This window comes from Bos mutus, chromosome 2, assembly GCF_027580195.1.
Source record: "Bos mutus isolate GX-2022 chromosome 2, NWIPB_WYAK_1.1, whole genome shotgun sequence".
Lineage (NCBI taxonomy): Eukaryota > Metazoa > Chordata > Mammalia > Artiodactyla > Bovidae > Bos > Bos mutus.
The window spans coordinates 41,398,627-41,416,055 of NC_091618.1; the positions used below are offsets into that span (position 1 = coordinate 41,398,627).

The window sequence follows — 17,429 nt, forward strand, 5'->3', positions numbered from 1 at the left end:
CTAGACCTCAGTTCAGTTCAATTGCTCAGTTGTGTCTGACTCTTTGTGACCCCATGAATTGCAGCATTCCAGGCCTCCCTATCCATCACCAACTCCCAGAGTTCACTCAGACTCACATCCATTGAGTCAGTGATGCCATCCAGCCATCTCATCCTCTGTTGTCCCCTTCTCCTCCTGCCCCCAATCCCTCCCAGCATCAGAGTCTTTTCCAATGAGTCAACTCTGCATGAGGTAGCCAAAGTACTGGAGTTTCAGCTTTAGCATCATTCCTTCCAAAGAAATCCCAGGGCTGATCTCCCTTCAGAATGGACTGGTTGGATCTCCTTGCAGTCCAAGGGACTCTCAAGAGTCTTCTCCAACACCACAGTTCAAAAGCATCAATTCTTCACAGCTTTCTTCACAGTTCAACTCTCACATCCATACATGACCACTGGAAAAACCATTGCCTTGACTAGACGGACCTTTGTTGGCAAAGTAATGTCTCTGCTTTTCATCTAGACCTGCTGCTGCTGCTGCTAAGTTGCTTCAGTTGTGTCCGACCCTGTGCAGTCCCATAGATGGCAGCCCACCAGGCTCCCCCGTCCCTGGGATTCTCCAGGCAAGAACACTGGAGTGGGTTGCCATTTCCTTCTCCAATGCATGAAAGTGAAAAGTGAAAGTGAAGTTGCTCAGTCATGTCCGACTCAGTGATCTCATGGACTGCAGCCTACCAGGTTCCTCCATCCATGGGATTTTCCAGGCAAGAGTACTGGAGTGGGTTGCCATTGCCTTCTCCATCTAGACCTAGCAGAGGACAAATGTGAAGGGCTCTTTTAGCGTCCAGGTTTTCTATGGGCCTGTCTGAGGCTGTCATTGGCCCTGCATTGCAGTTTTTGCCCTCTGCCCACTTCTGCCTTCTTCCCCTTCTTTACAGGTGTTGATCCCCATGGAACTATTTAATGAGTGTTTTGCACATTGAATTCTGCGCACTATATGCTCCCTGGGGAATTCAGTCTGTGATAGCCTTCTGGAATGTCTGGATCCTACATAACTGCTTCAATTATCACTATATCTCAGTCAACAAGAAGCAGTGAGGGAGGGCAAGTGGAGGACCAGCACTAACATTTTATTGACATGACTTGGAAATTGCATCACTTCCACTCACACACCACAGGCAAGACTCATTACCACACTCACCTGCAAGAGCAGACGCTGGAAAATACAGCCTTTAGCCCAACAGCCATTTTTTCAACTAAAATAGATTCCAAGAGATGTTCCAGTTATCTTTTGCTGTATAACAAACCACCCCAAAACTTAGTGGTGTAAAACAACAATCTTTTATTATACTCATGAGATTCAATAGGTCCAAAATGTAGAAAGGGCACAGCAAGATGGCACCTCAGCTGGGTGACTAAAGTACTGGGGAATGACTCAAAGAGCTAGGGGCTAGAGAAGCTCTGGCTGAAGCACCTTAAATCCCCAGATAGCATCTTCACTTACATGCTTGGCTCCTGGGCTGGAATGGTGGAAAGACAGGTTCACAGGGGGTTATCTTCCAGAGCATTCAGCACGACAGTCCCAGGACAGATCTACTCACAGGGTGGTTCAGGGTTCCAAGAACCATAGTGTTCCTAGAGGCCAAGGAGGAAGATGCAAGGCTTTTTATGACAACTTCGGAAACTATAGCATCACTTAACTGTGCTTTACTGGTCAAGCCAGTCTTGGAGCCCACCCAGGTTCAAAGGAAGAAAGCATACACCCCATCTCTTGAGAGGAGGAGGGTCAAATGATTAAAACAACCAGAAGAATAGACATAGGAGACAAGCCCTATGATACCTACTGCAGTAGTGAAGAAGGAGATACTCAGGAAAAAAAGACTGTATGGATTATAAAGTGAAGCTTCTATAACATACCAATTAATCTATACCTGTTTTCTCATTAGTTAACTGCTTTTGTATCCAGTATAGAGGTGGTAAGTCTCCTGTCATACATAAGATAGAATGAAGACCCTTTCCTTTGGCTCAAATTCTTTAAGCTTTTAAATATAACCCAAGAACATTGGCACCTGTAACTAAGATGCTTTTGGGGGGCATAAAGGCTATTTATAGGAGGAAATGAGCCTTTGTGAGTTTCCTCACAGATTGTCCAGTCTGGGTTGCTATAGATTGGGTAAGTACTAGGCCAGATGGAGTAATGTTCCTCAAGTAATAGATTTAATATCATAGTCTGAGTCCAATAGTAGAACCCAAAGTGTAGTTTTTCAGTATCTTCTATTCCATTTCCACTTTACAGGATTTACTATATTCTTCAGTAGGGTAAGTAACCTCCCTGCCAGAAAATGTACTGTAATTAATATAAATTATTTTCTGAATTAAAAAAAAAAAAAGTGGCAAATCATGAGGACAAACTAGGACAAGAACCGAGTCTATGGAGATCTTTCAACTCTTTGAAGACTTGGGGATTTTCCTCATGTTCTGAGGGTTAGGGTGACCTTGTCCCATTGTTCTAGAACAGAAGCAATCTACTTTGCTGCTGGGAAGCCCTGGGATAATGTTGGAAATCTAAAAGGAGCAGTAAAGCACGATTAAATTTCATTAATCTCAATTTCCCCTGCCAAGAAAAATAAAATGCAAATTCTTTTTGCCTGTTTCTGCTTTTTTTTTTTTTTTTTAAACTGAGGCAACCTGTTTTTTTTTTTTTTCCAATTGGAGTATACTTGCTCTACAATATTGTGTTAGTTTCTGCTGTACAGCAAAGTACATATATAGAATCAGCTATATGTTTACATATAAACCCTCTGGATTTCCTTTCCATTTAGGTCACCACAGAGCATTGATTAGAGTTCCCTGTGCTATATAGTCAATTCTCATTAGTTATCTATTTTATACATAGCAGTGTATATATGTCAATTCCAATTTCCCAATCCATCCCCTCCTCCAGGAACCTGGACTTTATACTGAGATATATTGTTACATGGATAAAGTTAAATCATAATAGAGCCTTCTGGTAGGTCCCCCAAACTACAGTTCCCATAAAACATAAAGTGGAAATTTATGGTTTGCTTAGTACTTGGCACTAAACAGCTACACCCCTTCATGAGATGGGGCTTGTTTTGTATCTGCAAGCTGGGAGGGAATGAGGAGGGAGGGGCAGCAGCATTTTCTTGGGAGTTTGGGGTTGTTCCTCAGTAACTGTGTCTGCGTCTTTACCCCGTGACCTCTGTGCTCTCCTTGCTTACCCTTCGCTTTCTAGTTAAATGCATGTGTCCATTTCTCCAAGCCTTTTTGTTCCATGAGAGGTAGGATGCGCCTCTGACCCCTTTCACGAATGTTCTTAGCTAATACTTTTGTATTGTTCCCAGTCATATATGAAGTGCGTTTTCTACAGGTTCACACTTGTTGTCATCTCATGCATTCTGTACCTTTCCTTCATTTTGACTCAACATATAAAATATAGTGCCCTTTGGTAAAACTGGAACAATTCTTATCCAAAACTAGAATATTAGGACAATTATTTTATAAGGGAGTGTTTTTAGGAAATGGTGGTATTCTGTACAAATCTATTGATTGCCAGAAAAGAGATACCTGATGTTTTAAAATAACCTGTTTGATCCTGAGAGTCCACATCTTAGATCTTTTTGATTGGAATTGGTTCTTCTATTTCATGTTTTGTGGTTTAATCGATTAAGTCTCTTGCAAGAAAAGCGATTTTCAGAAGGGAAATGAAAACCACCCTAAAAGGGGGCAGAGATCTTTCTGCTAGACAAACTACCAAGAAATTATTAGGAACTAATATGTTCCTAATACACCAACCTGCTATTATCATTACTAACTTACAATTAAGGCTACTAGGCAAGGACTGGGCCTGCTCAGTGTTTTTCCCCAGGAAGTACCCAGTGTGCTCTTACATTTGAACATTGTGATGTTAACTAGGATTACTACGTATAATCCTCAAGACTGAATGGACCAAATCAACTGCTCACCCCTGGAAATAACACTTCACTTTTCCTAGGCACCAAGACACTGATTAGGTCTCTGGGCAAGGAATTTCCCTAAATCAGCCCTGCAGCCCAGGAAGTCATTCCTTCTCCCTGGTGAGTATCTCCCTCCCAGAGAGCAGGGTTAACTCACCTCTGACTCAGCATGCTTATACACAATAAACAGTTGAGAAAATATTGTCTGCTAGAGTTCGGGATGCAGTAGAACATCTGGATGCAGGATGTATATATATGTGTATACATATATACATATATGGAGAAGGCAATGGTACCCCACTCCAGTACTCTTGCCTGGAAAATCCCATGGATGGAGGAGTCTAGTAGGCTGCAGTCCATGGGGTCGCTAAGAGTCGGACACGACTGAGCGACTTCACTTTCACTTTCACGCATTGGAGAAGGAAATGGCAACCCACTCCAGTGTTCTTGCCTGGAGAATCCCAGGGACGGGGGAGCCTGGTGGGCTGCCGTCTATGGAGTCACACAGAGTCTGACACGACCAAAGTGACTTAGCAGCATACACATATATGTACATATACATACATATATATAGAACATATATATACATATATGTGTGTATCTGTATATATATATATATACACACATACACATATATAGAACATATATATATATATATATACGTGTGTGTGTGTATATATATATATATATATATATATGTATATCTAGTGAACCAAAAGATACCAGATCCCAGTTTCCTGTGGGGCCCATAATTCTTCCCTGGTCTCTTAACTCCCTTGAACCCACCCACCAAAGTAATACCTCAAAAGCTCTGACTGCTCATTTGCACCAACATGGAGGGACCTACAGATGATCATACTAAGTAAAGTACTCACTTAGTATGTACTTACTTAGTATTGTCTTTTCTCTGAGAGAAAAGAGAAAGACAAATATCATATGATATCACTGATATGGGGAATCTAAAAAATAGTACAGGACTTACCTGGTGGCACAGTGGATAAGAATCCACCTGCTAATGCAGGGGACATGGGTTTGATCCCTGGTCCGGGAAGATTGCACATGCCTTGGAGCGGCTAAGCCTGTGTGCCAGAACTACTGAGCCCAAGTTCTAGAGCCCCCGAGGCACAATTACTGAGCATGTGTGCAGCAACTACTGAAGCCTGCATGCCTAGAGCCTGTGTTCTGTAACAAGAGAAGCCACCAAAAGGAGCAGCCCACACACCACAATGAAGAGTAGCCCAGCTCACCACAATTAGAGAAATCCGAGCAAAGCACTGATCCAGCGCAGCCAAAAGTAAATAAAAAATAGTACAAATAAAATTATTTACAAAACAGAAACAGACTCACAGACATAGTAAACCAACTTAAGGTTACCAAAGGGTAGGGGGCAGGGAGGGATAAATTGGGTGTAGGGAATTAACAGATGCACACTACTATTTGTAAAACAGATAACAAAGATTCATAGCATAGGGAACTATATTCAATATCTTGTAGTAAACCATAATGGAAAAGAATTTTTAGAAAATAGTATAGATATATACAGAAGAAGTGGCAAGAAGTCACAGAAGAACTATACAAAAAAGATCTTCACAACCCAGATAATCCCGATGGTGTGATCACTCGCCTAGAGCCAGACATCCTGGAATGTGAAGTCAAGTGGGCCTTAGAAAGCATCACTAGGAACAAAGCTAGTGGAGGTGATGGAATTGCAGTTGAGCTATTTCAAATCCTAAAAGATGATGCTGTGAAAGTGCTGCACTCAAGAGTCAGATAGGACTAAAGTGACTTCACATGTATGCATGCAAACTATTCCAACCATCTCTGGCCATTTGAGCTACCTGATCATCAACAGAAGCATAGAACAGTGATGAGCTGTTCTCACTAAGCCCCATCCCAATTCCTGACACACAAAATCCTGAATATAATAAATGCTGTTTAACACCTGTGAAAGTGCTGCACTCAATATGCCAACAAATTTGGAAAACTCTGCAGTGGCCACAGGACTGGAAAAGGTCAGTTTTCATTCCAATCCCAAAGAAACGCAATGCCAAAGAATGCTCAAACTACCGCACAATTGTACTCATCTCACATGCTAGTAAAGTAATGCTCAAAATTCTCCAAGTCAGGCTTCAGCAATATGTGAACTGTGAACTTCCAGATGTTCAAGCTGGTTTTAGAAAGGACGGAGAACCAGAGATCAAATTGCCAACATCCGCTGGATCATCAAAAATGCAAGAGAGTTCCAGAAAAACACCTATTTCTGCTTTATTGACTATGCCAAAGCCTTTGACTGTGTGGCTCACAATAAACTGTGGGAAATTCTTAAAGAAATGGAAATACCAGACCACCTGACCTGCCTCTTGAGAAATCTGTATGCAGGTCAGGAAATAACAGTTAGAACTGGACATGGAACAACAGACTGGTTCCAAATGGGAAAAGGAGTACGTCAAGGCTGTATATTGTCGCCCCGCTTATTTAACTTTTATGCAGAGTATATAAGTTAATATATACTTAACTTATGGAGAAGGCGATGGCACCCCACTCCAGTACTCTTGCTTGGAAAATCCCATGGACGGAGGGTCCTGGTAGGCTGCAGTCCATGGGGTCGAGAAGAGTCGGACACGACTAAGCGACTTCACTTTCACTTTTCACTTTCATGCATTGGAGAAGGAAATGGCAACCCACTGCAGTGTTCTTGCCTGGAGAATCTCAGGGACAGGGGGGCCTCATGGGCTGCCGTCTCTGGGGTCGCACAGAGTCGGACATGACTGAAGTGACTTAGCAGCAGCAGCATACTTAACTTATATATATTAAGTTTTATATATAATATTATATATTATTATATTATAAATATATATTAAGTTTCTCATGAAACTTAATATGAGAAACGCTGGGCTGGAAGAAGCACAAGCTGGAATCAAGATTGCCGGGAGAAGTATCAATAACCTCAGATATGCAGATGACACCACCCTTATGAAAGAAAGTGAAGAAGAAATAAAGAGCTTCTTGATGAAAGTGAAAGAAGAGAGTTAAAAAGTTGGCTTAAAACTCAACATTCAGAAAACTAAGATCATGGCATCCAGTCCCATCACTTCATGGCAAATAGATGGGGAAACATTGGAAACAGTAGCTGACTTTATTTTGGGGGGCTCCAAAATCACTGCAGATGGTGATTGCAGCCATGAAATTAAAAGACACTTACTCCTTGGAAGGAAATTTATGACCAACCTAGACAGCATATTAAAAAGCAGAGACGTTTACTTTGTCAACAAAGTCCGTCTAGTCAAGGCTATGGTTTTCCCAGTAGTCATGTATGTATGTGAGAGTTGGACCATAAAGAAAGCTGAGTGCCGAAGAATGGATGCTTTTGAACTGTGGTGTTGGAGAAGACTCTTGAGAGTCCCTTGGACTGCAAGGAGATCCAACCAGTCCATCCTAAAGGAGATCAGTCCTGGGTGTTCATTGGAAGGACTGATGTTGAAGCTGAAACTCCAATACTTTGGCCACCTGATGCGGAGAGCTGACTCATTTGAAAAGACCCTGATGCTGGGAAAGATTGAGGGCAGGAGGAGAAGGGGACAACAGAGGATGAGATGGTTGGATGGCATCACTGACTCAATTGACATGAGTTTGGGTAAACTCCGGGAGCTGGTGATGGATAGGGAGGCCTGGGGAGAAGGCAATGGCAACCCACTCCAGTGTTCTTGCCTGGAGAATTCCAGGGATGGTGGAGCCTGGTGGGCTGCTGTCTATGGGGCTGCACAGAGTCAGACACAACTGAAGTGACTTAGCAGTAGCAGCAGGGAGGCCTGGCGTGCTGCGTGCGGTTCATGGGGTTGCAAAGAGTCAGACAGGACTGAGCTACTGAACTGAACTGAACTGATACATATATATAATTGAATCACTTTGTTGAACATCTGAAATTAATATAATTTTGTAAGTTAACTATACTTAAAAAAATTGCCCAAGGAGAGTGGTAACTAGGGATCATATTCATCCCTAGTTCCTGTACAGGAACAATGGAGCAACTACCAGTGGTTGGGAACTATACAGGTGTTGGAGACTGACCCTGTCTTCAGTGGCAAAGGCAGAAGAGTCACTGATGATTGCATATATGTGCAAGTGCTGTGACAGAACAAGGTCCGCTGGGAACAGTAGGGACCACACCTTCATGACAGCCCTGACTGGGAGGCTATCAAGAGCTATCAGGGAAGGCTTCCAAGAGGAAGTGCTTACTGTGAGGAGGCCTGTGGGCTGTGCAGGAGTAAGTCAAGTGGACAGAAGGAGCACAGCAAGCAAGGACAGATGCCCTTTTGGGACAATGGGAAGCAGCTCTGACAAAATGGATGCCAGATAATGTGGTCTGCTCCATGAAAGACCTTACGCTTTCCTTGGAGGCACTGAAGCGAAGAGCGTTGAGTTGAGAAAAGTATCTTGAAGTCCTGAAGTCAATACAGGTTCTGAGCTTCGCATAGCATAGTTAAGCTCCAGGTGTGGCTGTCAAACCATTTCACCTCTATAATTTTGTGGTCAACCAGCAGTAACACCCACCTCTTAGGGTTACTTCAAAGACTAAATGGAATTATTTACTTACATCAAGCTGGCAGCAAAGTGTGTGTCACCTAAAGAGCATTTTAATAAACATCAGTTTTCTTTGCCTACAAAGAAAAAAAAAAGTCGGCAGGTCTTTTCTCTATATACAATCCATATTGCCCCGAAGCCTCTCCCCTTTCTCTTCCTATAATGCACCCCCAAATAATTTTATTTTCCATCAGAGGCCCCCCAGATCTGCTCTCTGTTCTTCAATATATATGCACAAAATTCAGCTTCTCTCTAGCTAAGTTTTTTGCAGGGCATTGGAGAGAGGGAGACAAAATGAGTTGGCAACAGACTGTCTTCTAGTTAAGTAGTGCATATAGCTGTCTTTTTTTTAAAAGTTACCTAGTATTCCCTTGTGTGCCTCTACCAAGTTGTATCCCAATTCCCTATCAATAATGATAACTAAAATGCATTGAGTATATACTATGGACTAGGAACTATTCTAAGTACTACAACAAACCAGTGGAGTAAATTTTATTAGCTTCATTTTACAAATGGGGGCTTCCTGGGGCTCAGTGGTAAAGAACCTGCCTGCCAATGCAGGAGATGAAGGTTCGATCCTTGAGTCGGGAAGAGCCCCTGGAGAAGGAAATGGCAACCCACTCCAGTGTTCTTGCCTGGGAAATCCCATGGACAGAGGAGCCTGGGGACTACAGCCCATGGGGTCGCAAAAAGTCAGACACTACTTAGTGACTGAGCACAAGCAAACTAATTGGAGAGTGAGATAATGTCTCCATGATCACACAGTAAATTGTGGAGATGGGATTTGAATCCAGGCAATTCTTAATCACAATGCCATACTGCTTCCCTATTGATGGGGTATTTAGGGCTTTCCTATTTTTTTTCTATTACAGATAACGTAGTATTAATCATACTTGTACATAAACATTTTTATTGGTCCTTCAGGAAACTATATGCTATTTCTTTAAAGTTATTGATAGACAAGCCTACTTATGAAAATCACTTCCAATTGGTTAGCAATCTAGTAGAAATTAGTCATGTGTAGTCATACATATGGGCTTCCCAGGTGGCTCAGTGGTAAAGAATACTCCTACAATGCAGGAGACGTGGGTTCAGTCTCTGGGTTAGGAAGATACCCTAGAGAAGGAAATGGCTAGGCACTCTAGCATTCTTGCCTGGGAAATCCCATGGACAGAGGAGCCTGGCGGCTTCGTACAAGAGTCAGACACGACTTAGTGACTAAACAACAACAACATATATATGTTGACAAAACTTACTCTCAGATCATAATATAAATTCATTTTGAATATATTTTAGATTATGTGTATTTTATTAGACTATATAAATCACATTTCATATACTTCATCTATTTTATTCCAAAACCTTCAACTATCTTGAATAATGTTCTTTCTTGTTGAGTGTATCCATTTTCAAAGACTTGTACAAACATGGATATAAACTGAATTCATTTTCCCCCTTTCCAATTTATCTAGACTTACAGATTTCTAAAACTAAGTATGAGAAATATCTATGAACTTCAACATAAAAGTATTTTAGATTTGAGTGTTCTGGAATAGAAAAATTTACATGTTTCTATAAATGTGTAAGTACTGAAATGTATAAAGTAAACATGAAGAGCATTCTTTCTGACTAGATGTAAATAGAATATACTATTAAGAATCTATTATGAGGCAGCCAAAATTTATTTGCCCAAGTTTTCTTCCAGGATTTTTTTAAGAACTGGAGAAATAATACTGTTATAATCTATTTGGGTTGCTATAACAAAATGCCACACACTGGGTAGCTTATAAACAACAGAAATTTATTTCTTACAGTTCTGGAGGCTGGAAGTCCAAGATCAGGAGCCAGCATGGTCAAGTTCTGGTGAAGACCCTCTTCCAGGCTGCAGACTATCATCCCTCGCTGTGTCCGTACATGGTGGAAGGTACTAGGAAACCCTGGAGGGTCTCCTTTATAACAGAAACAATCCCATTCATGAAAGTTCCAGCCTCATAACTTAAGCACCTTCCAAAAGTGCCACCTCCTAATACCATCACCTTAGGGATTTAGGATTTCATCATATGAATGTTAAGGAAACACTAACGTTCAAATCATAGCAAATGCCTAACTTGACAGCAGTTGTCCTCAATTATAGGAAAGTAACTGCCAATGGTAAACTAGACAACTGTGCTGGGAGCTATTGGTACATTCTCCCTGATTCATGCTATCAAATTAAAGGGATGATTTCAACAGCAGCAATGATGAACTGGAGTCTGAAATGTCCTGGGATTTAATTATCATATGTGCATTCAATAGGACTTGGATTTAGTAAGTCTCTGCAGCATTTAGGCTGCTTCTAAAATTTCTGTTCACTGCATGTATCACAATCTTTTGACATTATAGTTTTTCAGCTATATACCAATTTGGAAAAAATGATCTGGTTAAGAGCAGGGTTTGAAAAAATCATTATATTCAACTTTTTTTTTCTTTAAAAAAGAAAAAACGCTGTGATACTGTACAAAATGATTTGTTAAAAGAGAAAGCTCCATAATCTGTTTCCTAGATTTAAGTCTTGGCTCTACTGCTTAGCAGCTATGTCATCTCTATTACTATTCCCTTTTTTTTTTTTTTTTGGCCAAGCCACACGCTTGCAGGATCTTAATTCCCCATCCAGGAATTAAGTTAATTAACCCATAACCTCCACAGTGAAAGTACAGAGTCCTAACCACTGGACCGCCAGGGAATTCCCACTATTACCTATTGATATGGGGGTTGCATATGCTATGATGATAGCAACACCTGCCTCAGAGATTTGACTAAATAACTTAATATGTGTAAAACACTGGACGAGAGTAAGTGCTTAATGAGTGTAATGTGCTGTTGCTATTCCATCCTTTAAAAAGAAAGAATGAAAATGTATACCTAGAATCCTGCCTGCGACTTAGTATGCAACCAATCCATAGTTTAGTATTAGAACAGACAGCGTTAAATGGCTTTTTACACAAAATACTTTACATCAAAAATTTTATTATAGCTCATTGAAAATAGTAAGAATGGGAAAACCTTGGTTTTAGAAATGAACTAAAAAGTAAATGCAGTTATAGGCAAGGGTGTTTAGAGAACATTTAATTTTTTTCACTAGCTCTGGCAATGTAATTTCTAACCAATAATGTGCATACATGCTATAGAAACAGGTCTTTGGACAGCAGAGTAATGCATCGTGGGAAACTATAATCATTGCTTTTTACAACTGGGTATGATCCTGTAAAATCTGTGCTGTTGGTGACAAACAACAGAGGAGGAGACAGATGGATGAGCAGGAGCTCTTCACGGCTGCTGGAGGACAAATCAAAACTGATGTCCTACCAATGGAGGATTAATGACATCTACTTTTGCCAAGGATTTAGACAAATGTGCAAAATATACAGCAATTTTTTAAAAAGTGACTTATGGGGCTAAGAAGAAAAAGTAAAAAAGGATCTGTTATTAAAGGGATATTTTCCTTTTGCCTGATTTTTGTGGACTGATGGTCCCATCTGTGCAAATATATTCATGTGGTAGGTAAAATAATGGCCCCAAATATGTCCATGTTCTAATCCTCCCCCCAACCTGTGAATGTTACCTTACATGGCAAAAGGGATTTTGTAGATATGACTGAATTAAGGATCCTGAGATACGGAGATTATTCTGGATTATCTGGGTGGGCATAATGTAAGCAGAAAGATCCTAATAAGAGCAGGACAGGACAAGAGTCACTGGAGACTGGAAGATACTATGTTGCTGGCTTTAGAGTCATAGGAAAGGGGACTTCCCTGGTCCAGTGGTTAAGATTTTGTGCTCTTGCTGCAGGATGGGGTTCATCCCCTGGTCAGGGAGCTAACATCTTACAAGCTTTGAGATGCAGCCAAAAGTAAATACATAAATAAAGACATAGGAAGGAATTAGGAGTCAACAAATGTAAGTAGCTTCTAGAAGCTGGAAGAGACAAGGAAGCAGATTCTTGCCTAGAGCCTCCAGAGAGAAATGTAGCCCTTCCCGACAACCAGTAAAACCCATTTCAGATCCCTGACCGGAGGAATGTAAGATAATACATCTGTGTTGTTTTAAGCTACCACATTTGTGGCACCATGTGAGGACAGCAGGTGGAAACTAAATACATTTACTAATCTGCACCTAACCTGTGGAGACACTAATTTGTAGCCAGTACAAACCGAAGTGACTTCTAGTTAGTCACTCAGTCACGTCCGACTTTTTGCGACCCCATAGTCTATAGCCCACAAGGCTCCTCTGTCCATGGGATTCTCCAGGCCAGAATACTGGAGTGGGTTGCCATTCCCTTCTCCAGGGGATCTTCCCAACCCAGGGATCAAACCCAGATCTCCTGAATTGCAGGCAGATTCTTTACCATCTGAGCCACCAGGGAAGCCTCGTGCTTCTAGTTCTCTTGGATTAAAACTGGAGTTATCTGTGGAAAAACGATTTCTTTCGGGGCTTGAGCAGGAAAAAATGCAAGGTGAATCTAGAGTGTCTCAGTGTGAGAAAGTAAAGAAGTGCTGAGAAAGTGTGAGGGCACACGGAAAGAGCACAGGAGCTAAGTGAAAGAGCCTGCAATGGCCAAAGCTGGGACAATTAGCACAGCAAAATAATGACAGTGTTGGATTATAACCATAACCTCCCAAATAAAATATGTATCCATGAATCTGCAATGAAATAGACAAACAAATAAATGGCAGAGAATGGACAAGTCCACTGGTGAGTTAACGTTAGTTTAGGAAAGTCTGAGGAGAAATAAAATGTTTACATAGTTCAAATGGGCTCCCTCCTGGTATCTTTTAATTACAAATGGAAAGACAGTAAGGTTACAATGGAGAAACCAGAAGACACCAGCTATACCAAGTAACCAGGCTAATAGCAGTAACATGGTAGGCAGAATTCTGAGATGTTCACTCTCTGCCTTTCCCTCCCCACTCTTGGGACACACCTGTCATAATCTTCCAGGTTGTGAATACCATGGATTTTAATCCTGTGACTAGGCTATATTATGTGAGATTACGTGTTTGCCTGACCTATGAGCCTTGTAAATATGGGTCCAGAAGTCAGAGATGCAAAGTGTAAGAGGGATTGTCAGGGAGGGCAATTCTCCTGCTGCCCTTGTGAATGGAGGGGCTGCAGGTGAGAACTTGAGAATGGCTTCCAGGAACTGAGAGAGATTCCTACTGCCAATCAGCAGGTAAACCATCCATCCTGGATTCTGCCATCAACCTGAATGAGCTGGAAGAGGACCACCAGCTCCAGATGAGAACGCAGCCCAGCTGACACCTTGGTATTGGCCTTGGGAGACCCCAAGCAGGGATACCACCCAGTCTGCCTGGACCCCTGCCCTGCAGATAAGATGGGTGCTGTGTGGTGGTGCTAGGTCTGTGGAGCTGTGTCGCAGCAGCAGTACAAAACCACACAGCCAGTCCCAGCACAGCTCAGCATCACGTCCTCCCTCACAGCATGCTCTGAAAGGACACGCCATGTCTCAGATTCCCCCATCTAATTACGAGGAAATATTAGAGAAACTCAGATTGAGAGACGTTCTACAAAATAATAGACTGGTACTCTTCAAGACTGTGGTGGTCATGAAAGATAAGGAAAATTTGAGTATCTGAGACAGAAAAGGGACATCAGTGGTAAACTGGCAAAAATCAGAATAAAGTCTGTAGTTTAGTTGACAGAAAAAAATTACAACAGAACATACCCAAAGCTATTTCTCTGTAGAATTGGGCAACTCCATGTAATAGTAAGAAATTCACTTCTAGAATTTATTTTTCCAATTGTTAGGTAACATGAAAAACATTTGCAGTGTGCTTTAAGATTCTTAGCTTCGGATTCATTTTGATATTTGGCAAAACTAATACAATTATGTAAAGTTTAAAAATAAAATAAAATTGGAAGAAAAAAAAAAAAAAGATTCTTAGCTAAAATGGTAAGTTATGCTGCTTACTGTTTGCCTTTTAATAATTCTATTTGCCTTTAAAATGGCTTAATTTTGGAAGAGTTGGTGTGTTTTGGGAGACTTGGCATGCTTCAACATTGTAATGACTTTGACCCAGTGGCAGAGATTAATGAAAGCAAATACTATTAATGGGTGAAATCCGAAAATGAAAAATCGGACAATATAGTACATTGTAGGGGCTTTTGTGGTTGTTGCTTTGATGTTTGCTTTTTACTTTTATTACAAATTAGGAAGTTAGCATGTAAAACTATAAATACACAAAATCTTTTCAATAGCTTAAAAGAATGAACATTTTAAAAGTTTCCTGAATTCAAGATACAGAGAGGGAAGCAAAAAAACTAACACACAGTTTGTATGAACAGTTGGATTCATACAAGATAGAAATCCCCTTCCAATAGAAAAAAAAAAAAAGACCGGCATGGGGTATGTGCATAAGTTTTCTAAGAATGGTATCATCAATCTCTTTCCTTATAATTTTTTTCTCAGCTTCATTTTAGAAAACTGGACACATGCTATAGAGATTAAATGATAATTTATCACTTCATCATATTATTGCATGAAGTACTCTGACTTTGCTGCTTATACTTGTAAGGTAATTCTTCCCTCCTTCCTCCATAGAGAGAAACCTAGTGCCTACCATCTAGCTCAAGGCTGGCTTAACGGCCTCCTCTGAGGTTAATGTTAACATCGTCCTGGACAGAGCAACAGGAAGCATCTGTGTATCTTACCACAACTGAGATGATCTACTCTTTCCCCATTTGAAGTCTAAATTCTGTTGGTATTAAATTACTTAATTGCTCTTTCTTTACACATTTAAAACATTTAGATATATAAAACATCATGGTAATAAGCTCTGAGAAAACTGAAATGATTTATGACTATGTAAATATTTATTTAATTCTTCCCAGCTGGTCAATATTGATTTTCTTTCTCCTGTCTATAATTTAAAGGAAACTTGTGTTAGGAAAACTATTCTGACAAATCTTTTGTTCTTATGTTCCAGAATCATCTATGGTGACAGCAAAACTCAGGGAACACTGTTAGTTAATCAACAGCTGTCACGTTACCTGGAAGAGCAGATGGTAAAACTGATCCCACCCTAAAAAGTGGCGGAAGGGGATACTCGAGGACATTTGCTCAAATACGCTCGAGAGTTTCCACAAAACGGCTTTAATGAAAGCCATATTGTTTTCCTTTTGTACGTTTGCCTTTTACTTTGGATGATTCTCTTATGCTGTATTTTCAATTTTTAACCTGACAAGTTTTCAGCATTAACTGACATTAGTTATTTAAAAATAGAGTATAAGGACTTCCATGGCGGTCCAGTGGTTCAGACTCTGCGCTTCCAATGCAGGTTTGATCCCTGGTCAGGGAAGTAAGATCCCACAAGTTGAGCAGTGTGGCAAAAAAAAAAAAGAATGTACAACAGAATATGCCAATAGAAAAAAGTAGAATACTTAACACCACTCCCAGGTTGTTTTTTAGCAGGACTTTAACATGGTCAAATGGAATACAATGCTCAAAGGTTATTGACATAATTAGAATTGTACAGATATTTTACTAATCATCTTGGACTCTTGTATTGAGATTGACAACAGTAAGTCCAACACAAGCTTTCTTAGAACTTTTCTCACTTAACCTATCTAAAAGTCATATGTTAATTATCATATTAGTCTCAAAGAGATTGTACTGTTTAAAAACTCAAAATTTCAAATTAATTCAATAAATATTTATGGTGCATATTGTGTGCTAGGCACTATTCTACATGCTAAGTCAACAAAACAGATCAAGAGGGAAAAAAAAAAAGGACAAAACAGCTAGCCTTCAAGGAGTTTATATTTTTAAAACCAGGATCTGGGGCTTCCCTGGTGGTCCAGTGGTTAAGACTCTGTGCTTCCAATGCAAGGGGTGAAGGTCCAATCCCTGGTCAGGGAACTACGACTGCTCTACCGGGCAAGGGGTGGAAGGGAATAAAGAAAAGTAAAACTAGATCTGTATATAAATAAAACATCCCAAAGCAATAGTTCTTACTTTTCTTGTCAGACTTAAGCCACTTGAGGGCAGAGATGCCATTTCCCCATATCTTAACCACAGTGCCTAGCACACTATAAATGATTCATAGGTACTCCTTGAATAATTAAATAGCAGATTTTTCTTTTTTTGTTTAAGTATAAATAATTGCCTTCTTCATTGCCTGTTACATCTGTTCGAACTTTTTGCCTTGGCTTTCAAGATCCTCTTAACTGAGCCCTTCCCCTACTACTTCCTTTTCCTCTATCTTTCCCAACACACCTTCTGTTGAGACATGCTTTGGCAAATGTTATTTCTTTCCTCTGTCCAGGTAAATAAAAATTTTCTCCATTTAGATTCAACAAACACTGATTTAGTATCTTCTACATACCAGGACTGTGGTAGAGCTGTCCACAGGTCTCCTTAAATCTACACAAGCGCTCTCATTGATTTTTAGAAGGCATGGGAGAGGCTCCAAGTTCTGAGAGCAGCCTGAGGTCCCTGGGCTACTCAGTTGGGTGGATCCCCCACAATAACCCAAGGCAGCCTCCTCTTCTTGCTCTGCCCCTTCCATTCCCTACTAGAAGCTCTTACTTGTTCTCCAGGGGCTTCCTGGATATTATCTACCTCTGCAACTAGATCCTAAGTTCACAACTGTGAATTATATCAGTATCTTCTTTTACTTCCCTGCAGAACCTAACCAAATACCATGCCCAATGAATGTGCAATAAATAAGCCGCTAACTGAGAAGGTTAACCAACTCTGGCTGTCTCTTACTTTTGACTGTTAGGAAGTTAACCTTTGCAATAAATCCCATCTTTTGAATCAAGTTCTATACAGTCAAAACCTGCTGTGTGAAAAAGACATCCTTTTAGTCATAAACACCTCATTTGAGATTCAAGTTAT

At 40.6% G+C, this 17,429-nt stretch overlaps 1 long non-coding RNA gene across 1 annotated transcript; it reads right to left on the minus strand.

Moving 5' to 3' along the window:
- Positions 1–308: 308 nt before the first annotated feature.
- LOC138991782 (uncharacterized) lies at positions 309–8,611 on the minus strand. The gene is made up of 3 exons (XR_011467664.1): positions 8,547–8,611; positions 1,480–1,610; positions 309–1,231 (listed from the first exon to the last, which is right to left on the minus strand). It is a non-coding gene; the product is annotated as an uncharacterized lncRNA (long non-coding RNA).
- Between the last annotated feature and the right edge of the window lie 8,818 nt (positions 8,612–17,429).